Source organism: Pan troglodytes, chromosome 18 (genome assembly GCF_028858775.2).
Source record: "Pan troglodytes isolate AG18354 chromosome 18, NHGRI_mPanTro3-v2.0_pri, whole genome shotgun sequence".
Classification (NCBI taxonomy): Eukaryota; Metazoa; Chordata; class Mammalia; order Primates; family Hominidae; genus Pan; species Pan troglodytes.
Window position 1 is genome coordinate 85,823,078 of NC_072416.2, and position 21,916 is coordinate 85,844,993.

At 55.7% G+C, this 21,916-nt stretch overlaps 1 protein-coding gene across 2 annotated transcripts in view; it reads left to right on the forward strand.

Moving 5' to 3' along the window:
• The window catches only part of JPH3 (junctophilin 3), a 102,735-nt gene that overhangs the window by 48,346 nt on the left and 32,473 nt on the right, over nucleotides 1–21,916 (forward strand). The gene's annotated exons all lie outside the window — the stretch shown is intronic.

Genomic DNA, 21,916 nt, shown 5'->3' on the forward strand with positions numbered 1-21,916 from the left:
GGCTGGTTCATCAGGTTTAAGGAAAGAAGCCGCTTCCAGAACATAAAGTGCAAGGTGAGGGAGCAGGTTACCCAGAAGATCTGGCTGAGATTGTTGATGAAGGTGGCTACACTAAACAGATTTTCAGTGTCGTTGGAACAGCTTTCTATTGGAAGGAGATTCCATCTAGGACTTTCATGCTAGGAAGAAGCTAATGGCTGGATTTGAAGGACAGGCTGACTCTCTTGTTAGGGGCCAGCACAGCTGGAGATGTTAACTTGAAGCCAGTCTTCATTGAACATTCCAAAAATCCTAGGGCCCATAAGAATTGTGTAAAATCCACTCTGTGCTCTGGAAATGGAACAACAAAGACCTGGGTGGCTGCACGGCTTACAGCATGGTTTCCGGAATAGTTTTAAGCCCAGTGTTGTGATCTGCTGCTCAGAAAAAGATTCCTTTTAAAATATTACTACTCACCCAGGAGCGCCCATGGAGATGTACAGGAAGATGAATGCTGTTTGCGTGCCTGCTAACATAACATCCAGCATGCAGCTGTGGATCAAGGACTAATTTTGACTTTCAGGTCTTATTATTTAAGAAATACATTTCGTAAGGCTGCCATAGATAGTGATTTCTCTGATGGATCTGGGCAAAGTCCATTGAAAACCTTCTGGAAAGGATTCACCATTCTAGATCCCATTAAGAACATTCGTGATTCAAGGTTGGAGGTAAAAACATCCACATTAACAAGAGTTTAGAAGAAGTTGATTCCAGCCCTCATGGACAGCTTTAGGGGCTCAAGACTTCAGTGGAGGAAGGACTGCAGACGTGGTGGAAATAGCAAGAGAACTGGAATTAGAAACAGAGCTTGCCGATGGGACTGCATTGCTGCAAGCTCACGACCATACTTGAAAGACTGAAGAGTTGCTGCTTAGGGGTGAAACGAGAAAATGGTTTCTTGCGATGGAATCTACTCCTGGCGAAGATGCTGCAGACATTGTTGAAGTGACAGCAAAGATTTAGAACGTTCCTTCAATGTAGTTGATAAAGCAGCAGCAGAGTTTGAGGGGATTGACTCCAGTTTCCAATGAAGCTCTACTGTGAGTCAAATGCTATCAAATAGCATCACATGCTACAGAGAAATCTTTTGTGAAAGGAAGAGTCCATTGATGCAGCCAACATTGTTGTCGTTCTTTTTTTTGTTTTTTTTTTGTTGTTGTTGTTTTGAGATGGAGTCTTGCTCTGTTGCCCAGGCTGGAGTGCAGTGGCACGATCTTGGCTCACTGCAAGTTCCGCCTCCCAGGTTCACGCCATTCTCCTGCCTCAGCCTCCCAAGTAGCTGGGACTACAGGCGCCCACCACCGCGCCCAGCTAATTTTTTTAGTATTTTTAGTAGAGATGGGGTTTCACCGTGTTAGCCAGGATGGTCTCGATCTCCTGACCTCGAGATCCGCCCACCTCGGCCTCCCAAAATGCTGGGATTACAGGCATGAGCCACTGCGCCCAGCATGTTGTCTTATTTTAAGAAGTTGCCGCCTCAGCCTTCAGCACTCACCACGCTGATCACCCACAGCCAAGCCAAGACCCTCCACTGAAGGCTCAGATTATTGTTCACATTTTTTAGCAACAAAGTATTTTAAAATTAAGATTTGCAATTTTTGAAGATATAATACTATAGCATGCTTCATAGACTACAATATAGTAGAAACATAACTTTTTTCTTTTTCGAGACAGGGTCTTACTCTGCCGCCCAGGCCGGAGCGCAGTGGTGCCATCACGACTCACTGCAACCTTCACGTCCCGGGCTCAAGTGATCCTCCTGCTTCCGCCTTCCGAGTAGCGTGTGGGGAGGGTGCACGCAGCTGGGCTAGGATGGCCTGGCTGGGGTCAGCCCCCGTCTGTCCTGGAGGCCAGGCAGGTGCGGAGCTTACGGAGGTGGCCACCTAGATGATGGTGCCCACTCTCGTGAGTTGAGGCCCTTGGATCTCTGTGGCAGTCAGCAGGACTGTGGTGGCCGCCGGTGTGCTGGTTGTCAGCTGATGTCCCTGTCTGTGATTTTTCCGTGTGAGTGCAGCCTTGACTGGGCATGTAGATCAGAGGTGACAAGTTCTGGGCACCTCTGCCACTCTTCTTCCTGCCCTGCACCCACTACAGACACAGCTAATTGGTGGCTGCGTTGAGAATCTTGTCACCAGGCAGGCCCTTCTGTTGGCTCAGGACTGTCCTGCGGGCATAGCAGGAAGTGAACTGCAGGGGGAAGTTGGGGCCTGGTTGCTGAGGAGGGCAGTGCGTGGTCTCCAAGCCGGTCAGTGCCTGGGGGGGACTAGAATTCTCACCCAGGCCTCTGCTCTCAGTCCTGTTCCTCCTCTCACACCCTTCACACCCAGGCTGGGCTCAGGGATCCTTGTTGATGATGGCCTTGAAATGTCCTCTGAACAGCGTTGCTCTGGGGGTGTGCAAAACCCAGGGTGAGACCTGCTCTGAAAGGGGCTTCCAGATCCCTTTGTGTCTCCAGCACCTGCCGTGTGCCTGCCCCAAGCTGGGGTCTGTGAGCTGTGCCTCGGGGCCCCTGCCTGTCCCCGCTCTGCTCTCCGCTGTGGCTTGCTGGCTGCAGGGTTCTCCAGTGAGTGAGGGATCCCCGTTGGCCATGCCTGGAGCTGAGGGTGGAGGGAGGCCCAGCAGGAAGCCCCACAGGTAGGCCCCAGTGAGGGTGCATTATCTACAGGAAAGTTGCCTGGGACACTCTAATGGGCCGTCTAGGAAATGCAGCCTTTAAGGACCTGAAATGGAGGGGGATATTTTTAGTTTTTAAAATTTATTTCTCATTAAAATTATAACACAGCCTCGTAAAAATATTAAAGCAGCGAGACAGATGTGTCAGGGGTTATGTATATGAAGGAGGTAGCACAGTTCTCATCACGGGTGTGCTTAGTGTCCCCCTAAAGTTCATGCCAGTGAATGTGATCGTGACTGTAATTGGAAATAGGGTCGTTGCAGATGTAATTAATTAAGATGAGGTTCTTCTGGAGTCGAGTGGGACTGGTGTCCTTAGAGGAGAAGAGACACGGACACACACGCCACGTGGGACAGAGGCCTGCTGTCTACACCCGTGCAGAGGAGACAACAAGGAGAGTGGGGCATGACCCCTGCCGTGGACACTCGCCTCCAGGAAGGCAGCCAGCTGCCCATCTTTGGTGCGGTCATCTCTGCAGGCGACAGAATGGCAGAGTGGCAGTCTGATCACTCTACTCCATTGTGTGAGAGTCCCCGGGATGAAGACCAGGCTCCCCAGCAGGACCTGCGGCCCTCATGGAGTTCTGGCCTTGTTTTCGGCTGTTGCCTGGCTGATACTCTGCACATCTGCCCACCGTCCTCTGGGCGGTCGACGAATACATTGTGCCTTCCTCTTTGCATATGCTGGTCCCTCTGCTGGCAATGCCCTTCCTTCTTGGTGAGCTCCAGTGCATCCCTCAAGACTCAGTTCAGATGCGCCTCTGTGGACTCATCCCCAACTCCCAGACGGGGTTGGCTGCTCCCTTTTTCAGATCCTGAAACACTTACTTTTCCCCCTTTATGTGAGCATTTATCTGATAGTAGAGTTTTTCTGTACTGTTGGAATTGTGAGTTCCCTGAAGCTAGGTCAGCTTCCTTCTCAGCATTCAGCAGGCGGTGGGGGAGGAAAGGAGGAGAGGAACTTCCTAATAAAGATGAACACCTCTTTGTGGTTAGGTCAGACCAGCCTGTGCCTGTGCGACCTGGTGCAGACCTTCACCTCTCAGAGCCTCGGTTTCCTCATCTGAGCCTCAGGCACGACAATCTGCTAGACTCTGCTTCCCGGTGGCAGCTGGGGAATGGGACGGGAAGGACCCCTGGGATGCTCAGGTCATCCCTGCCACCAGAACGTCCCCAGAGTCATGACCATCAGCATCTCAGCCTCGCTGCTTTTACCTTGGGATCCGCGGGGGCAGGACGCAAACCCCGCACGCTCGCTGCGCAGTAAGCTGCGGGGGCTTCTCCAGCAGCACCGCTGAGGCCTGCCTACCACGTGGAGATGCTGCTCCCGTGGGCTCTGACCACTGCTCTGCCCTCTTCTCACAGGAACCAGCGACCACTCGGCCCGGCGTAACCACACATGTCCACTGGTCACCTGGTGGCCTTCGACAAGAACGTGTGATAAATCCCTGCCGGAGTGCGGCTCCGGGAAAACGCTGTCACCGCAAAGCAGCTCCTCTTTGTTGCAGGCCTCCGAGGGCATGGCCCGGCAAGTTTCCTTAGCCAGGGGCCAGTTTGCCTGGGGTCAGTGGGCAGCGCCTGGGAGTCGAGTGTCTCGAGTGGGGCCCTGCTTGGTTTCTCCTTGAAGGTCTGGCAGGGTCAGACCCTGCATCGGCAGTAACCGCGGAGATGGGAGAGCCGAGTCTGCCGCTGTGGGCTTCCTGGGCCTTCCCGCCACCCCCGCCAGGGCCCTTGGGCTGCATATTCGAGGCGCGCAGCCTGCCAGGCCCTCTGGCCTCCCTGCGTGGCCACCAGGGAAAGTGGCTTCACTTTGCTGAGCCTCCGTCTCCCTGGTTACAAAACAAATAATTTTATTTTTTGAGACAGGGTCTTGTTCTGCTCTGTCCCCCAGGCTGGAGTGCAGTGGTACGATCATAGCCCACTGCAGCCTCGATCTCCTGAGCTCAAACGATCCTCCCACCTCAGCCTCCTGAGTAGCTGGGACCGCAGGCGTGCACCACCACGCCCAGCTAACATTTTTATGTCTGGTAGAGATGGGGTCTCCCTATGTTGACCAGGCTGGTCTCCAACTCCTGGCCTCAAAAATTCTCCTGCCTCAGCCTCCCAAAGTGCTGGGATTAGAGGCATGAGCCACTATGCCTGGCCAATAATATTCTATTTTAATTTCCTGTATTCCCTAAATAGTCATAACCGTTTCCAAGGGCGATATTCAGAACACGTAACGAGTGCAATGCAGGCACCAGCCCACGTCCCGGCCCCCTGTGTGGGGAACCAGTCTGGCCATCTCATGGTCCCTGCGTCTGCTCTGCCCCCCTCGTAGGAGGCTCTGGATTGAATGAGGTTGGACAGAAAGTGCTGACTGTGAGCCTGGCCCTGAGTCTGCTCAGGGGTCTCACTTGCCACTCTGCTGCTGTCACTGTGCCGTTCCCTTTGCCCACATGCCCTCCTGGCCTCTGCACAGATGTCCTGAGTGGGACTGCTGGGAGTGGGGCATTGCTGCGTGGCAGTGGAGCCTCGATAGTGGGTCTCTCGGGGGATTATTGGCAAGCTGCACCCCTTGAAAGTTAACCGATGGGGGTGCATGGCGTGAATTTCCCTTCCTGAGCTGGTCAGCCCAGTGTATGCTGTGAGCCAGGAGCCCTGAGGGCGTCTCTGCCTGCCTATCTCAGAGCACACTCTGTGTTGCAGGTGCCGTGACACCTATTTTACAGCCCAGGAAACAGAGTCTTTCATGCTGTTCCTTCCAGCCGAACCCTCAGCTGGAGTCACTCCAGAAGCCGCAGGCAGGAGAGCTTCCACAAAGGACTGGATGCAAACCTTCCTGAGACGGGGGGTGGGTTAGGATTCCAGCAAAGGAAGCTCTGAACACCAGAGTGGCCAGTCCATGGCATTTGTTGGGGGACTTACACAGGGGGCTTCAGCTTCCTCGTGGGAATGGGGAGTTGAGCCACGTTCTACCCCGGTATGTCTGCAACGACGGGATCAGATTACGGAGTTCACATGAGGGTGAAGGAACTTGGCTCAGGGCCGGGCCCAGTTTCCAGGCTTGATCTTGCAGTGTTTGGGGGCAACAACCTGAATAAATGAATCAGTCAGTGCCTGGGAACATTCAAGGCCCTGGCTTGGGTTCAAGCCTGCAGGAAAAACGTGCAGCTGGCGGGTCAGGGGCAGTTAGGACAGAGGACGAGGAGGAACGGGGTCCCCTACGTGCCGTGGGCATGTGCTCTTCTCTCTCCTGGTGTCCGCTTTTCTCCTCTGCCTTGTGGCTCAGCTTGGACTGCCATAACAAAATACCATAGACTGGGTGGCAGAAATGCATTTTCTCCCCGTTCTGAAAACTGGACAGTCCAAATGCATGGTGCCTGTGGTGTTCTGACAGGGGATCACTCCTCGGGCTCCTTCTCGCTGTGTTCACGGGGCTTTCCTTGGTGCATGGAGAGGATCTCCCTCTCTTCCTCTTCTTATAAGGTCACCAGTCCCATCAGATTAGGGCCCCACCCATATGGCCTCATTTAACCTTAATTACCTCCTTAAAGGCCCTATCTCCACATATAGGCCCTTTTCGTAGCGGAGGCTTCACATAGGAACCTGAGGGGGACTCAGCCTGGAGCACCTGGTGTGTTAGGAGGAGGCCAGGCCAGCGCTGAGCACCCTGCCTGTGGGTGAGCCCTGCTTCTCAAGGAACAGTAATAAATAAAAAGGAGGAGGCCAAACTGACCAGACCTAAAATAACAGCATTTTAAGGTCTGACACCTGCCACGGCATGAATGAGCTGTAGAACGTGATGCTGAGTGAAGGAAGCCTGTCACAAAAGGACACATGTGGCATGTGAAATCTCTAGAACAGGGAGATTCATGGGGACAGGGAGTGGACTGGGTTACCAGGGGCTGGGGTGGGAAGAATGGGGAGTGGCTTCTTCATGGGTGTAGGGTTTCTGTTGAGGGTGACGACAGTACCCTGCAAGTAGACAGGTGACCGATGCACAGCGTTGAAGGTACTGAATGCTACTGAACTGTGAACTTTAAAACTGTTAAAGTGGCAAGTTTTATGTTATATTTAAAAAATCATATATAGAAAGGATGTTGTATTAAACGAGAAAAACTCATTTCTCTCAAGTACCAGTCACTCAGTGTGGAGACTGCTCTTGAGGTCACTGTGCCCAGGCCTCTTCTGTCTTGAGCCAGTCCATCTCTGGGGTGTGACCCTAGCTTACCCCCATGACCACAGGAAGACCATGAGCTGGTCCTTTAAGGATGCAACCTGGGAGTTGCCCCGAGGACTGTGCTCACATTCTGTTGGCCAAAACTTGGTTACGTGACCACACCTAGCTGCAACGGAGGCTGGGAAATGTAGTCCTTAGTCTGGGGGCATGTGCCTGGCTGACAATTGGGCTTCAGTGCTGTGGGAGAGGAGGAGGTGGTGGCTGCCAGGGGATGGACAGCTGTCTCTACCACACCTGGCCTCACAGTGGTCACGCTCCAGGACATAAATGTCCCCTCTGCAGCAAAGACTTCCTGGGTGTGGAGGGGACTGGGGGCCCACACCCTGGTCTTCACAAGATGGTCTCCTACCCCGGAAGGCACCACGCGGCCCACGCTTCAGTGTGAAGACACCACCTGTGTGTTAATGGGCCCGACACCAACCTGGGTGCAGGGCAGGTATTCAGCAAACAGTGAATGGACACCAGGGAGCTGGCTACTATAGTGACCTCCTGAGGTCGCAGGGCTACCAAACAGTGCCCGGCATTTGCACCCCAGCTCAGGCGTCCCGGCAGGGATTCTGCATTGTCTGCCTTTGAAAAAAGGGTGGGGGAGTTAGGACAGGAATTTTCCCTGTTTCCCTCTCTCTCTCCTTCTCCCCCCCTTCTCCCCCTCTCTTTTTCCCTTTCTCTTTTCCTCCCTCTCTGTCCCTCCCTCTCTTTTCCTCTCTATCTCCCTATCTGCTTTGCTCTCTGTCTCTCTGTCCTATTTTTCTCCATCACTCTTCGTCCTTGTCTCTCTTTCTCGTTCTCTGTCACTCCATTTCTGCTTTTGTTCCCCCTTCTCTCTCTCTCCCCTACCCCCCTGTTTCTCTATCTCTTCACCTGTGGATTCCTGAAACAGAGCCAGGGCATGATGTCGTGGAAGGCAGGCCCTAGAGGCGTCCAGGTGACACCGTGTGGGCGTTTGTAAAGCAGGAGGCCCCAGCAGGTGGAGCAGGAGGACTCACCCCCCTGCAGTGGGTGGTCAAGAAGAGCTGCCTTTCCTAAGCCCCTTTCTCCTCCAGCCACCCCTCACCTGGGGCCTGCTGAGAGTGACAAGGTGGATTGGGGCTTGCTGTGAGGCTGGTGCTGAGGCAGGGGTGGGTGGCCCCCCAGCCCCCATTTCCTCCTCTCCAAATCCAGCCATCCCAGTTAATTATTTGCCCAGCAGGGCAGCTTGACTGGCGGTGTCTTGCTGAGCAATAAGCAGCTGAATAAGGGTGCAATTGCTGGAGGCGGGGGCGCAGTTGCAGACCTGGGCGGTCACTTAGTCTGGGACAGCTGCAGCAGCCACAGCGAAAGCCATGCAGCCCGCCCCATGCCTGGCTTTGTCGCGACGGCTGCTGGAACAGACGGGTGTGGTGGCTCATGCTTGTAATCTCAGCCCTTTGGGAGGCCAAAGCAGGCGGATCACTTGAGGTCAGGAGTTAGAGACCAGCCTGGCCAACATGGCAAGATCCCCTCTCTACTGAAAATACAAAAAAATTCAGCCGGGTATGGTGGCAGGCACCTGTAATCCCAGCTACTCAGGAAGCTGAGGCATTAGAATCACTTGAACCCAGGAGGTGGAGGTTGCACTGAGCCAAGATCAAGCCACTGCACTCCAGCCTGGGTGACAGAGTAAGACTGTCTCAAAAAAAAAAAAAAAAAAAAAAAAAGAAAAAAAGAAAACTACACACACATACACACAACATAAAATGTATGATTTTGGCCAGGCACAGTGGCTCACGCCTATAATCCCAGCACTGGGAGGTTGAGGTGGGTGAATCACTTGAGGTCAGGAGTTCTGGACCAGTCTGGGCCAACATGGTGAAATTCCATCTCTACTAAAAATACAAAAATTAGTAGTGTATTAGTGGGTGTGGTGGCAAGTACCTGTAATCCCAGTTACTCAGGAGGCTGAGGCAGGAGAATTGCTTGAACCCAGGAGACGAAGGTTGCAGTAAGCCGAGATAGCACCACTGCACTCCAGCCTGGGCAACAAAGCAAGACTCCATTTCAAAAAAAAAAAAGGATGATTTTTAACCATTTTTAAGTGTACCGTAAGTGGCATTAAGCATGTGGTGCAACCATGACCACCATCTATCTCCAGAACTCCTTTCACCTTGCAGAAATGACACCCTGGACCCTTGAAACACTAACTCCCCCTCCCAGGTTCCCTCCCCCAGCCTGGGGATTAAGCATCTAGCAGCTGCTGTCTGGAGAGGGATAGCATGGCCCTGCTCCGTCCCTTCTGGGCCCGTTGAGCTCTGCTGTGAAGGGGATTCCTTTCCTTGTCCCTGTCACTCCTAGTGTGGGGGTCGGGGGTACCAAGCCCCAGCCCTGCCACCTGGAAACCCTGGGAAAGCAGCGTCACCTCCCTGTGCCTCAGTTTCCTCATCTGTAAAGGGGAGCTGAGGACAGGACCTGCCTACGAGCCTGGGGAGAGACAGCAGTGCACAGGGACCAGCTGTGCGTCTCAGTAATACGGAGAGAACTTTCCAGGCCAATGGCGTCCCTCTGAGAAAGACTCTCCCTGGATTCTGTTTCAGAGAGTTGAGCCTTTCCCCAGAGCAGATGCTTTGAAACTGTCTCAGGTGGACAGAGGGGGCTGCAGGGAGGGCACAGAGGACTTCCTGGGAGTGAGGTTTCCTGGGATTGAGTCCCAGCCCTGCTGTAGGGCTGGAGTGAAAGGGGCCTTCCCAGAGAGCCTCTCCCAGGACTCTGTCCCCAAGTGGCCAAGCTAATTCAGTTCCATGCTCCCCTTTTGCCCACCCCCACCGGAGGCCACAGGCAGGACTGGGCGCCACTGCCCATGCTTCTGTCCTGGGATAGCACAGACCAGTACACCAGGGTCTGGCACATGTCCGTTGTAGTCAGTGCAGCCCTCCCAGTCTCCCCGTTTTGTAGAGGAAGCCACAGCTCCGGGCAAAGCCGCACCTCTCAGTGGACAGGTGAGTCTCTGCCTCCCCACCAGCTGCCTCTTCCACAGATGGACCCCCAATCACACTGTCATATCGCCTGTCTGAGCCTCACTGTGCTAGTCTGTAGGAGGGGGCACCTCCTCTTGGGCCATCCATATAAGGCTGGAGACAAACAGCTCCACCCAGTTATGGGAGTCCCATGCCATCCAGGACACATCCAGGCGGATCTCTCATAGCCTATCATGGTTCCTCCAAGACCCAGTTTTCCCATCTGTCCAGTGGAATGACAATGTTACAGGCTGTGAGAATCCCTTATCTGAAATGACTGAGATCAGAAGTGTTTCGGATCTTGGCTTTAAGTTGTAGAATATTTGTATGCACATAATGAGATATCGTGGGGATGGGACCCAAGTCTAAACCCGAAATTTGTAATACATAAGTTTCTGGAGGCTCCAGGGAGAATGTGTTCCTCGCCTTTCCCAGCTTCCAGAGGCCGCCTGCGTTCCTTGGCTCGAGGACCCTCCTCCACCTTCAGAGCCAGCGGGGCAGCCTCTCCTCTCCGACCTCCTGCCTCCCTCTTACAAGGACACTTGTGGTTCGGGGTCATCGGATTATCCACCCAGATAATCCAGGGTCATCTTTCTCTCTCCTGATCCTTAACTCAGTCATATCTGCAAAGTCCCTTTTGCCACATAAGGGGACACATTCACAGACGGGTTCTAGGGATCAAAACGGGGACATCTTTGAGGGCTATGTTTCTGCTGACCACGCCCTCCTCTGGGCCTGCCCTTTGCACCTGCAGATAGCAGTGGACTCTCTTTAGGGGGAGCAAAGCCTCCTGCTCTGAGCATGGGCTGGACTTTGGGGGTCCAGGACTGGGGAGGGGTCGACATTGTAGGTCACCACCATGCGTGACTGTCCAGGGAGGCTGGGCGATGAAACAGCCGAGGGTCTGACTGGGGGAGAGCCGAGAACACACCCCACTTTATCCAGAAGGCCAGCCATGTCTGCTCAGAGACGAAGAGTCACGGGACAGCCCTGTCCAAGAGCAAAGACCCGTCCAAGAGCAGGGTCAGCACCTCGGAGAGTTCCCCACAGGCCGCCACGGGGCGGGGAGAGAATTCATGGGGCTTCGACTTAGAAGGGGAACATACAATGCTGTGGTTTTCACTGCCTCTGGATGAAACTCAGCATTTCCCCAGTTACGAAGCCAGGGCCTTGGCCCCCAGCAGGAAGCCTCGGGTATTTCATTGCCTCACACTCACGTCCCATCTGCTGAGGGGCACGTACACCCCCACTACTCCTGAGTGGCAGTTGATTTTACGCTCACAGATTCATCCTGTTATTTAGTATGTTAATTCAGACGGCTATGCATGGCTGTCTCACAAATTTGATTTTTAAGCAATTTAACATTTCAAAATACTTGGTTTCCCTTGTAACCCTGCACCTTTTATTTTCTGTACCTACGGTCATCCCTCAAGAGGGATCCGTAGGCGTCCCCTGCCTGCCCTGGGCACAGGGACATCCCGAAGCGCCGGTCCCAGAGCCTGGGCTGTGCTGCTGTTTCTCTGTGACTTGAGGCAAGATATCCTACGCTGCCGAGATAGCAGCCCCCCTGCCTGGGGAGGTGAGTATCAGGCACCCGGTGTACTCTGTCGATGTTTAAGGGTCAGTGGGCGCCGAATGAATGGTTTCTGTCAGCACGTTCTGCATCTCCCAAAACCAAAACCAAAAGGACAGCCGGATTTTCCCCACTGCCTGACTTCACTAGGCTCGCGTCTGATTTTTTTTAGCACCGTCAGCATAAGGGCCTGGGTTTATTTTATGGTTGTTTATAGTGGAATTGGGTGTAGTGTCCTGATTTGTTTGCCAGGATGTTCGTTTTGGGGTCAAGGGTCTTTGGGGTGGATGAGGCGGGAGAACCAGGCTTGAGTGAGGCTCTGCCCTCCTTTCCTGGCCCCCGGTGGCCCCTCCAGAGTCTGTCCTGGCCATGGACAGGCCCCACTCCCCACTGAGCCATGCTGAGAGTTTAGGAGAAGTGCATACCTGCCTTGGGGGCTTGACTGGCAGGCTGCTTTTCTCTGGCTCATCTTGAAGTTAAAAGGTAGCTCAGACCCTCCTCAGCCCCCACTCAGGGTTGCAACCTCTTCCGTCTGTCTCCCTGTGAAATCTACCCTCCAGGGGGCAGCCTGGGACCTGGGATGGCCCTCCCTGCCTGAAACCTTTCAGGCCTTCCACTGCCTGCAGGGAAAAGCACCGGCTCCTTTCACGGACTTCCAGCACCCCTTCGGGGCTGCTGCTGCCTGGTTGGTAAGCCCTGAGCTCACTAATCTCAGCCGTGACATGCTGTTGGGCACCAGCCTGTCTCTTTGGACCATAAAAACGCCATGTTGGGTTGGCAGGATAAGTCGGCAAGTTTTGATCCAGGGCTACAGATTTCCTGGTTGTATTGTTTCAAGGTTAATTTCTTTCTTTCTTTCTTTCTTTCTTTTTTTTTTTTTTTGAGATGGAGTCGCGCCGTGTCACCCAGGCTGGAGTGCAGTGGCACAATCTCAGCTCATTGCAACTTCCGCCTCCCAGGTTTAAGCAATTCTCCTGCCTCAGCCTCCCAAGTAGTTGGGACTACAGGCCCGTGCCACGTGTCCAGCTAATTTTTGTATCTTTAGTAGAGACAAGGCTTCACCACGTTGGTCAGGCTGGTGTCAAACTCCTGACCTCAAGTGCTCCACCTGCCTTGGCCTCCCAAACTACTGGGATTATAGGCATGTGCCACTGTGCCCAGCCAAGGTTAATTTTTTGATAGTGAGAGTTGGACAGTCAGTTTTGCTACAAAGCTTGTTTTGAAAATGAGAGTTGGTTCCAGCATGATTGATATATCAGGGAGCAGTTTGAAGATAACACAAGTTTCCTGTTTTCCTTTGTGAGATTTCACCCACCAGAAGCACTGGGTGAACACAGCCACTGCCCCCAGCCGGCCTGATGCACCTGTGTTCACATAGGAACACATAGGATGCATACGCACCTCACACAGCCCCAGCTGCCCCGGGGACCCCATCCTCGTCAGGGCACAACTTCCCCGTCTCCACTGCCCCATCTCTGCCACTCTGCACCAGCTCTCCAGCCCACCTCCCTCGGTAAACTTACAGCGTTTTCAAGCCCAAGTGCTATGTTAATGTGTCTCTGAACCCCTTGATATGTGAAGCCGTGCTGCCGTTTTTATTAGGGTTCCTATCTGTTTTGAGTGCCCTTCCCCTAACCCCATTCCCCGACAAGCCCTGTGGTTTTGACTGTGCGGTTTTGCATGCAGTGATTTCTAGGAATGCAGACGTCGAGTTGTAGTGGAATCGACTCTTCTGTGCTCATGTGAGGGAATGGCCTTGTTTCGAGGAAATATGCGCTGAAGTACTCAGGGGTTAAAAATCATACGGCCAGACGGGCGTGGTGGCTCACGCCTGTAATCCCAGCACTTTGGGAGGCCGAGGCAGGTGGATCACGAGGTCAGGAGATCGAGAGCATCCTGGCTAACATGGTGAAACCTCGTCTCTACTAAAAATACAAAAAATTAGCTGGGCGTGGTGGAAGGCGCCTGTAGTCCCAGCTACATGGGAGGCTGAGGCAGGAGAATGGCGTGAACCTGGGAGGCGGAGCTTGCAGTGAGCCGAGATTGCGCCACTGCACCTCCAGCCTGGGCGACAGAACGAGACTCTGTCTGGAAAAAAAAAAAAAAAAAAAAAAAAAAAAAAAATCAGATGGCCAGTCAGGCGCGGTGGCTCATGCGGTTTGGGAGGCTGAGGTGGGTGGATCGCTTGAGGTCAGGAGTTCGAGACCAGCCTGGCCAACACGGTGAAACCCTGTCTCTAGTAAAGATACAAAAATTAGCTGGGCGTGGTGGCGCATGCCTGTAATCCCAGCTACTCAGGAGACTGAGGCAGGAGAATTGCTTGAACCTGGGACGCGGAGGTTGCAGTGAGCTGAGATCGCGCCATTGCACTCCAGCCTGGGCAACAAGAGTGAAACTCCGTCTCAAAAAATAGTAATAATTCGTCCGTCTCCTCGGCGAGTGGAGGCTGGGGCCAGGATGGAACAGGAGCTCCACGGTGAGCCACCCCGGAGTGAAGGCCACTGGCCCTCCTCATCCTTGCTGCGGTGTGGGGGTGTGGGTGTATGGCCCACAGCTCACATGTGGAAGCATGGAGGCCCCGGGGCCTGTGTGACTTGCCCAGGGTCCCAGCTGGCAGGTGGCAGAGCATGACCTGTATGCAGAGGCCCAAGGAAGCGTCATGCGGACCCAGGTCACCAGTGCATCTCCAGGGTGAACCTGGCCCCTGCCCAGCGCGTTTGCCTGTCCCTTGAACCCGCCACCACACAAAACCATGTGCATCTTCACAGCAGGAGGCGTCTCCACCATCTGTTTGCTCCCGTTTGACAAATGGTCGGTGCTCCTTGAACGGATAAACAGGAACCATCCGGCCCTCTTCCTTGCTGGAGCTCATCCCTTTGACTCCAGGGAGGGAGGTCATGAGCACCACAGTCTTTATGGGGGAGATCACTGGCCTGCCCCTGGGCGGAGAAGCCAAACTAGAACCTTCTCCCCAGGGTGAGCTCACAGGCTTTTCCCATCCGGGACCCCTAAGCCGATTGGCTGCCCGGGACCTGCTGTTATATCGGGGGCTCCCATTGCAAAGCCCCTGCCTGGGCTGGCTTCCCCGGGTTTGGTTTCTCCCCAGTGTGCAGGGTCTTGGGGTAGGGTCTGAGCCAGGTCACCCTGGAGAACCGACAGCACCGGCCCAGCCCCGCTGTGACCTGCTGACCCCGGACCCCGCACTTTGCTTAGTGCTTTAGGTCTGTAGGAGTAATCTTTGGAGAATCGTGATTCTGGGACCCGAGCTCTGAGGGAACAACCTCCTCTGAGCCTCCCAAGGCCCCCCAACATTGTGGGGTGAGCCCCACCTCACAAATGCTGAGACAGGCCTAGAGGCGTGGCGCTCCCAGCCCCATGCCCCACATAGCTCTAAGGCCTGGCCTCACTTGCAGGTGAGGGTCCTAGGAAGCTGGGGGTGGCAGCAGGCCTGGGAGAGGCACTCAACAACCACGGCCCAGCATGGTGTAGAACTGCCCCCTCTTCCTCCCGGCTGCCCCGAGTCTGGCTTCCGTCAGACCCAGCCTCCTTCCCTAGCCCATCCCTCTCCCTCTTTGATGAGGCTGATGGGGCAAAGACCTTTGCTTCCCAGAATGTTCTGTCCCTGGTTGGAACACTGGTCCCTGGGACACAGCCCTGTCCTCAGCTTTGAAGTCAGTTCCCATCGCTGCCCCCCAGGTAGCTGGCTGGCTTCTGCCAACCTCAGCCTGGTCGCAGCTGGCACCTCCTCACCAGGTACTAAACCAGGGTGTGCAGAGTCCCGCTCGATCCATGGGGCAGATCAGCAAATGGTAGTGCAGGATGCCCCATCATATGTGAATATCAGGTAAATAACATGTACTTCTTTTTTTCTCTTTTTTTTTTTTTGAGACAGAGTTTCGCTCATTGCCCAGGCTGGAGTGCAGCGGCATGGTCTTGGTTCAATGTAGCCTCTGCCTCCCTGATTTAAGTGGTTCTCCTGCCTCAGCCTCCCAAGTATCTGGGATTACAGGCACCTGCCACCATGCCCAGCTAATTTTTATATTTTTAGTAGAGACAGGGTTTCATCATGTTGGTCAGGCTGGTCTAGAACTCCTGACCTCAGGTGATCCGCTCCCCTCGGCCTCTCAAAGTGCTTATATTACAGGCATGAGCCACCGCGCCTGGCCTATTTTTTTTTTCCCCCTTGGCGACAGGGTCTTGCTCTTTTGCCCAGGCTGGAGTACAGTGGCGCAGTCATGGCTCACTTCAGCCTCAAATTCCTGGGCTCAAGTGAGCCTCTTACCTTAGCCTCCTAAGCAGCTGGAACTACAGGTGTGCACCACCATGCCCTACTAATTTTCTTTAAAATTTTTTTGTAGAGATAGGGGTCTCTCTATGTTGGCCAGGCTGGTCTCAAACTCCTGGGCTCAAGCCAGAGAGGGGCTGGGCTGGTGCTCTGGGTTCTCCAGACCCCCGCCTGCCTTGGTCTCCCACAGTGCTGGGATTACAGGATGAGCCACGGTGCATGGCCACCTGATGGATAATGTCTAATATAAGAGAACCCCTAATTTAGCTGTCCCTGTACCCTTGTGAGGTGAGCAGTATTGTTGCCTACATTCTATAGATGGGGAAACAGAGGCCACAGAGGCCTAGCAGCCTGCCTTGTCACGGAGTGGGAGCTTGGCAGGGCTGGGATCTGAACCCAGGCCGTCGGCTCCTGGGCCTTTGTGCCCCCTCCATGACCATATCAGCTTCCTGCAGCTTCCATGACAAAGCACCACAAAACCGGGGGCTTAAACACAGAAACGCAGTCACCCAGCTCCGGGCAGAAGCTCGAGACGAGGGTGTGGCAGGGCCGTGCCCCCTCTGCAGCCTCTGGGGAGGGTCCCTTCCGGCTTCTGGGGGCTGCCGGCCTCCCCGGAGTGGCCACGTCCCTTGTCGCTGCTGTCTCCGTCATCACATGGCCTCTCTTTCTCTGTCTCTCAGCTCCCTCTGCCCCGTCCTGAGCACAGCTGTGACTGCATTAGGGCCCACCTGTACAACCCAGGAAGCCCTCCTCTCAGGAGCCTTGCCGTGATCTCACCTGCAGAGATGCTTTTCCCGACGTGAATGGAATATTCTGAGGATTAGGACGTGGACCTATCTTGTTAGGGGCCACCATTCAGCTGACTGTCTTTGCCAAGCACAGGCAGTCGAGACTGTGTCATGCTCTGATCCGAACAGTCGTCCTTCTGTCTGCCGCCCGACTTCCCCAGCCCTGTTCAGAAAGACAGAAGGAACTCCTGCCCCACCCTAAGCTGAAGTCGGGAGCGTGAGGACCCTTTATCTGGTCTTTGGGGGCCAGGTGGGTTCACGGGCGCAGGACAGCATCACAGGCAGGGCCTGGCACTGGGACACCTGGGTCTTAGTCCTCACCTGTGACAGCGGGGGAGGGGGGGGGTGTCTTGGGCAAGGTCCCACCCCTCTCTGGGCCTTGAAGATGAAGGGGTTAGATCCTGGCTTCCCGGAGCTTCCCCTGGTGTAGGATCAACACACTTTTTCTATCAAGGACTAGAGAGTGTTTTAGGCTTTGCTGGCCCTGTGGTCTAAGTCACATACTCTTCTCTGTTTTTGTTTGTTTTGTTTTGTTTTTTTGTTTTTGTTTTTCTTACAACCCCTTTAAAACGCAAAACCTGTTCCTAGCTCCAGGCCATGGCTGCCATTGGGCTGTATTTAGCCTGTGGCGGCGTGCACAGACCCCTGCCCTTGGTGGACACTCTGATTCCACCTGCAAATCCTGAGCGCACACCGGCTCTGAACAGGCTCTGTGGCTTCAGAAACTTATCTTCTGGCTTCGTCGACCTGGCTGGTTTGCCCTGGGGATCCCGCATCCTCTGACTACCGTGATGAGCAGAGCGCAGCGCCCGGCTCCGTGGGCCAACTTTTGGTGTCTTGCCCTGCCTGAGCCTGTTCCTCCTTCCTCTCCCTGCCTCTCCAGCCGCTCCGTGTCCTCTGGGAAGCTCCGGCCTCTTCACCAGCCCTGCGCGGCTGCTGGATCTGGAGGCCAGAGCCGGCACATGCGTCTGACAGCAGCATTGCTGTCTCTTGTTTTTCGTGGTCCATGTTTGGGGGTTACATCTGGGCCTGTCCCTTCTCTGTGCAGCCTGAAGGCATTTCCCAGGCTTGTGTCCCTCACCTCTCCGCAGACGCCCTTTTCAGATCCTGTTCAAATCCTGGCCCTACTCACGGGAACTTGGGTGAGTCATTTCCCTTCACTGAGCCTTCATGCCTCCCTGTTAAGGAGAAGCTTCACTCGGCATGGCGTGGCCCGTCACACTCATCCTGCATTTGTTACAACAAATGTAGTTTCCTCTTCTATAAATGGGAGAAAATCACCTATCCTTGCCAAGTGTCCGGTGAGAATTAAATGAGCTGAGCCAGGGCATGGGTGGAGCTTGCTAAGTGTTAGGTCCTGTGCCTGCTCTTCTTGGCGGAGTCTGGCCAGATACCTCATCTGGTTCCATTGCTGTCAGTCTCTAAATGGGGCCTTTCGTGCCCAGCTCCCAGCCCTGGTGCTCACACCATCACAGGCCAAAGAACTGGATTCCAGACATTGCCTCCTCCACCGTCCCCACCGTGAAAATGGGGAGGGATGTCCCTGTGGAGCCCTAATTGGGACCCAGACAGCCCTACCCCCAGCTCCCACCCCCTCCGGCTGTCCCGGAGGCCGTGCTCCGTGGATCTCCTCTCCGTCGCCTCCACGTGGGCTCCAGGTAGCTGCACACGCGTTACAAACATCTCGTTAATCTTCTCGGAGGTCCTGCGAGGCGAGGCCTGTGGCAGCCCTGCCCTTGGAGCACTGAGAATTAGCAAGGAAATCGCCGCTGCGTCTCCAGGTGGCACAGGGGCGTGGAGGCGCGGCTGGCCTTCCATCTTGCGCCACTTTGGATCCTGGGTCCTCACAGCAGTGTTCTCTGCAGGGGAGGTGCAGGCATTGGTCTGCTCTAGGGCCGGGTGTTCTAAAGCCCCTGGTCAGCCCCCAGTCCTGCAGGAATCTGCATGTTAGTGGGATTTGGGGTTCAGGATGCTCGCCTGCTGGGTAGGATGGGGGTGCTGAGTGAGGCTGAAATCCCAGATGGGATGTCTGGGCTCCTCCATGCCTGACTTGGGAGGGGCTGAGGAAAGGAAGGAGACTTGACCACTTTAGGCTAAAAGCCTAGTGCTGTCTCACAGGAGGGAAGAGCAGGTCTCTGCAACACACGCCTGGGGTTCCGTCCCCTCTGGCCACTTGTCTGTCACCTTGGACACGTTGCCTGGCAGCCTCTGAGCCTCAGTGTGCTTCTGTGAAGTGGGGTGACCCTAGCACGGTGCTCACGGACAGAAAGCTTGGGAGTGCAGACGTGGGTCAATGGCCCGCGGTGAGAGCTCCCTGTCTGCCCCATGCTGAGTTTCCACAGCAGTAAGAGAGGCCTGGCCTGTGGGGCGGAGGCCGGGACAGTGTGAGGGCCACCTGGTCAGAGCGGGAGGCAGGACCCCGTAGGGAGATGAAAGCCAAGCTGGACCCAGGCAGAAAAAGGGGAACGAAGGACAGTAAGTCCAAGAGCAGTCACTGCTGACGTGAGTGCGGCCTGCAGGCAGCCAGTGTGGATGGACTCTCAGGCCCTCCGTTGTGTGTGAGGGGACCGGAGGAGCAGAGAGGTTGCAGCAGCCGGCCGGCGTCTCTCGGTGAGGGCCGGACTGCACATGGGGCTCAGAGGCCGTGGGTGTGCCTGCCCGCCTGTGCCAGCTCCAGCCGTGGGGGCGGGGGTAATCCGAGGCTGCGTCCCGAGGCTGTGGGAGCTCTGCCTTCATCCTTCCATTCACAGGTAGGGACACAGGCGTGGGGATTCCACGGTGCCCGTGAGGCAGCTGTTTCCTAGACCCCCAAGGCCCTGACGGAGACTCCCCCACCCCTCAGGAGCAGAGGGTGAGGCGGGGTCTGCACTGGCCGATGTGGGCAACCGTTGCACCCTTGGAGCCCAGCAGCGAGGGTGGGGGTCTGTGGGGAGTCAGCCGCAGCCACCAGCATTGCTGGAATGTGTCAGAATGGTGGTGCCTCCTGCAAACAACCTTAGCCTCTGTTCATCCTGTCACCAGGGTCCTGGGAGAAGCAAACCCACGTGTGGCCTCTGCAGGGTGGGTGGGGAGGTTCTCCCGGCCAGGCCTGACTGACACCCCTGCTGCTCCCTGTGGTCCAGCCTGGACTTGCCACCGATTATTCTGTCAATGGCACTGCACTGGGCACCAGGATCCAAGCAGTGGACTGTGGGACAGGACCTGTCCCTGTGAGCGGCCTGTCCCTCTCCCCAGGCCCAGCCTCCTGTTGGTTATCCTTCCAAGCCCATGCCTGGGCTGTGCGATCCACCTTTCCTCCAGGCACTCCTCAGACAAATCTCTGGAGCACCCACTGGGTGCCACACACTGCGGATGGGACGCAGGGTACAGCACAGCCCCGGTCCTCAAGGACCCGGCGGGGACAGCACTGGTGAAAAACCACGGAAATACATTGATGTGTCACTTCAACAGGGGCCTACGCAGGGGCCTGCCCTGTGCCAGGCCCTGTCGTTGGTTTGGGGGGTGAAGACCCTGTTCCTATGGTGTGGACGTGGTAGAGATCCAGGGGCTCTGGCAGCTTGTATGGGGGAATGGGGAGGGGAGGGGGTCAGGAATGGGCTTCTCGAGAGAAGTGACATTTGGTCAGAGGCCCAAGAGCGGGAATTGATCCTGGCCCTCCCTGAATCAGGGTGGTGTGACCCCTCCCCGCAAGGTGAGGGTAGCAAGGTGCCTGGGGCGGGAATCCTGGGGCTGTGGCCCGTACAGTCGCCCAGGACCCATGCCCAGAAGGGCCCTGCACCCAGAGTTTAACACTGAGGTCCCCACCTTGAAATTCCTAATCATTGAGTCTTCGTAACTTATGTTGGGGAGTCCAGCGAGACAATGGGGTATGTGCGGGGTCTTTGGAGCTTCAGCCCATGCACAGACACGTCTCTCTGTTCCTCGCCTCCCAGCAGGCTCTCAGCTGCCTGCCCCAGAGACCAAGCCCCACCTGGCCCCTTCGTCACCCCGAGGTTGGCGACTGGGTTGTGCTGAAGGAGGGAGGCCCACACGCCACCACTGCCCTCTGACCCGTCAGGGGCCCCGAGGGCCTGGTTGGTCAGGGCTGGGCACTCCACCCACCCCAGATGACAGCGCCAGGCTCATGTGGCAGGTGACTCGGCAGGGGCCACTCACCAGCGCCACCTGCTGTGTCCTGGGTGGCGGCCGCTGTGCCTGCTCCTATCCACCATGGTTGGGCACTGGCTGGGAAGAGAGGTGACCACCAGACCCTAATAGCAGGAGTCACCCATACAACCCTTGCACCCAGCCCTGGGGTCCAGGCCGCCTGCACCGGCTCAGTTCTGCACCTGAGCTCCCAGCTCTGGGGTCCAGGCCACCTGCACTGGCTTAGCCCTGCACCCAGGCTCCCAGTGCTGGGGTCTCCCACCCCTTGGTGTTGCCGCATCCTCCCTGGGCCCAAGATTCCTGGAGCTGGAGAACCCAATTCCTCCCTGACGCATGGAGGCTGGGCTGGTCCTGAGCCCACTCCAGACACAGGGGACACACCTGCTTCCTTCTTAACTGAGTAGAGCAGAGTTATTTTGAAGATCAGTTTTCAGCAGGACAGTAAAAAGGTGAACTGGGAGATTGTTCATGCAGCAGCTTCTAAAACCAGTTTTTAGATAAATGCATCTTTGTCCGTGGGGGGTGGCCGCACCCAGCCTCGCTTCAGGTGCCTGACGGGGTACGTGCTGCGTTCAGTCCCAGGCAGGTGTAGGGCTGGGCAGGTGGAGACGCGTTGCCCTTACTCAACCGGGGTCTAGGCTCCTCGCCGGGCGGGGTTCACCTGCTATCCCCAGTGTGTGGGGGCGGGGGTGTGGGGTGAGGGAGAAGAGTGGGTTGCTGAGTCTAAACATAGGCTGTGGCTTGTTAGGTGAGGGGAGGCAGCGGCAAGGAGGGGGAGATCAACTCCTGAAGAGACCCCGTTTCTAACATGCCGGGAGCCCTGCGGTTTGTCATGGAAACTGGCAAGAGTCCCTCTCCATCCCTCCCTACTCCCAGAAACAAGATGGTCCCAGGCTAACGGGCTTCTCTCTGGCCTGGCCCTGCTCCCAGACCCCCGCTGAGGGTGGTAAACACCCCAGCCGCGCCCTTGGCAGGGGTTCCCTCCCAGGGGCCTCCGTGTTCTCACTGTGAGGGCGGGGATGATGGGCAGCTTTGGGGAGCCTCCTCAGCACAGAGCCGCACATGAGGGGAGTGGACAGACTGTGGCCCCACAGCTGTCCATCACTTTCATCTTGTGTGGGGGGAGAACGGGGCTTGCTTGAGGTCTGTCCTGGATATTCATAATGCTGGCAGTGACGGGGCCAGTGAAGGCTCTGATTGGTGCGGGTGACGAGGACACAG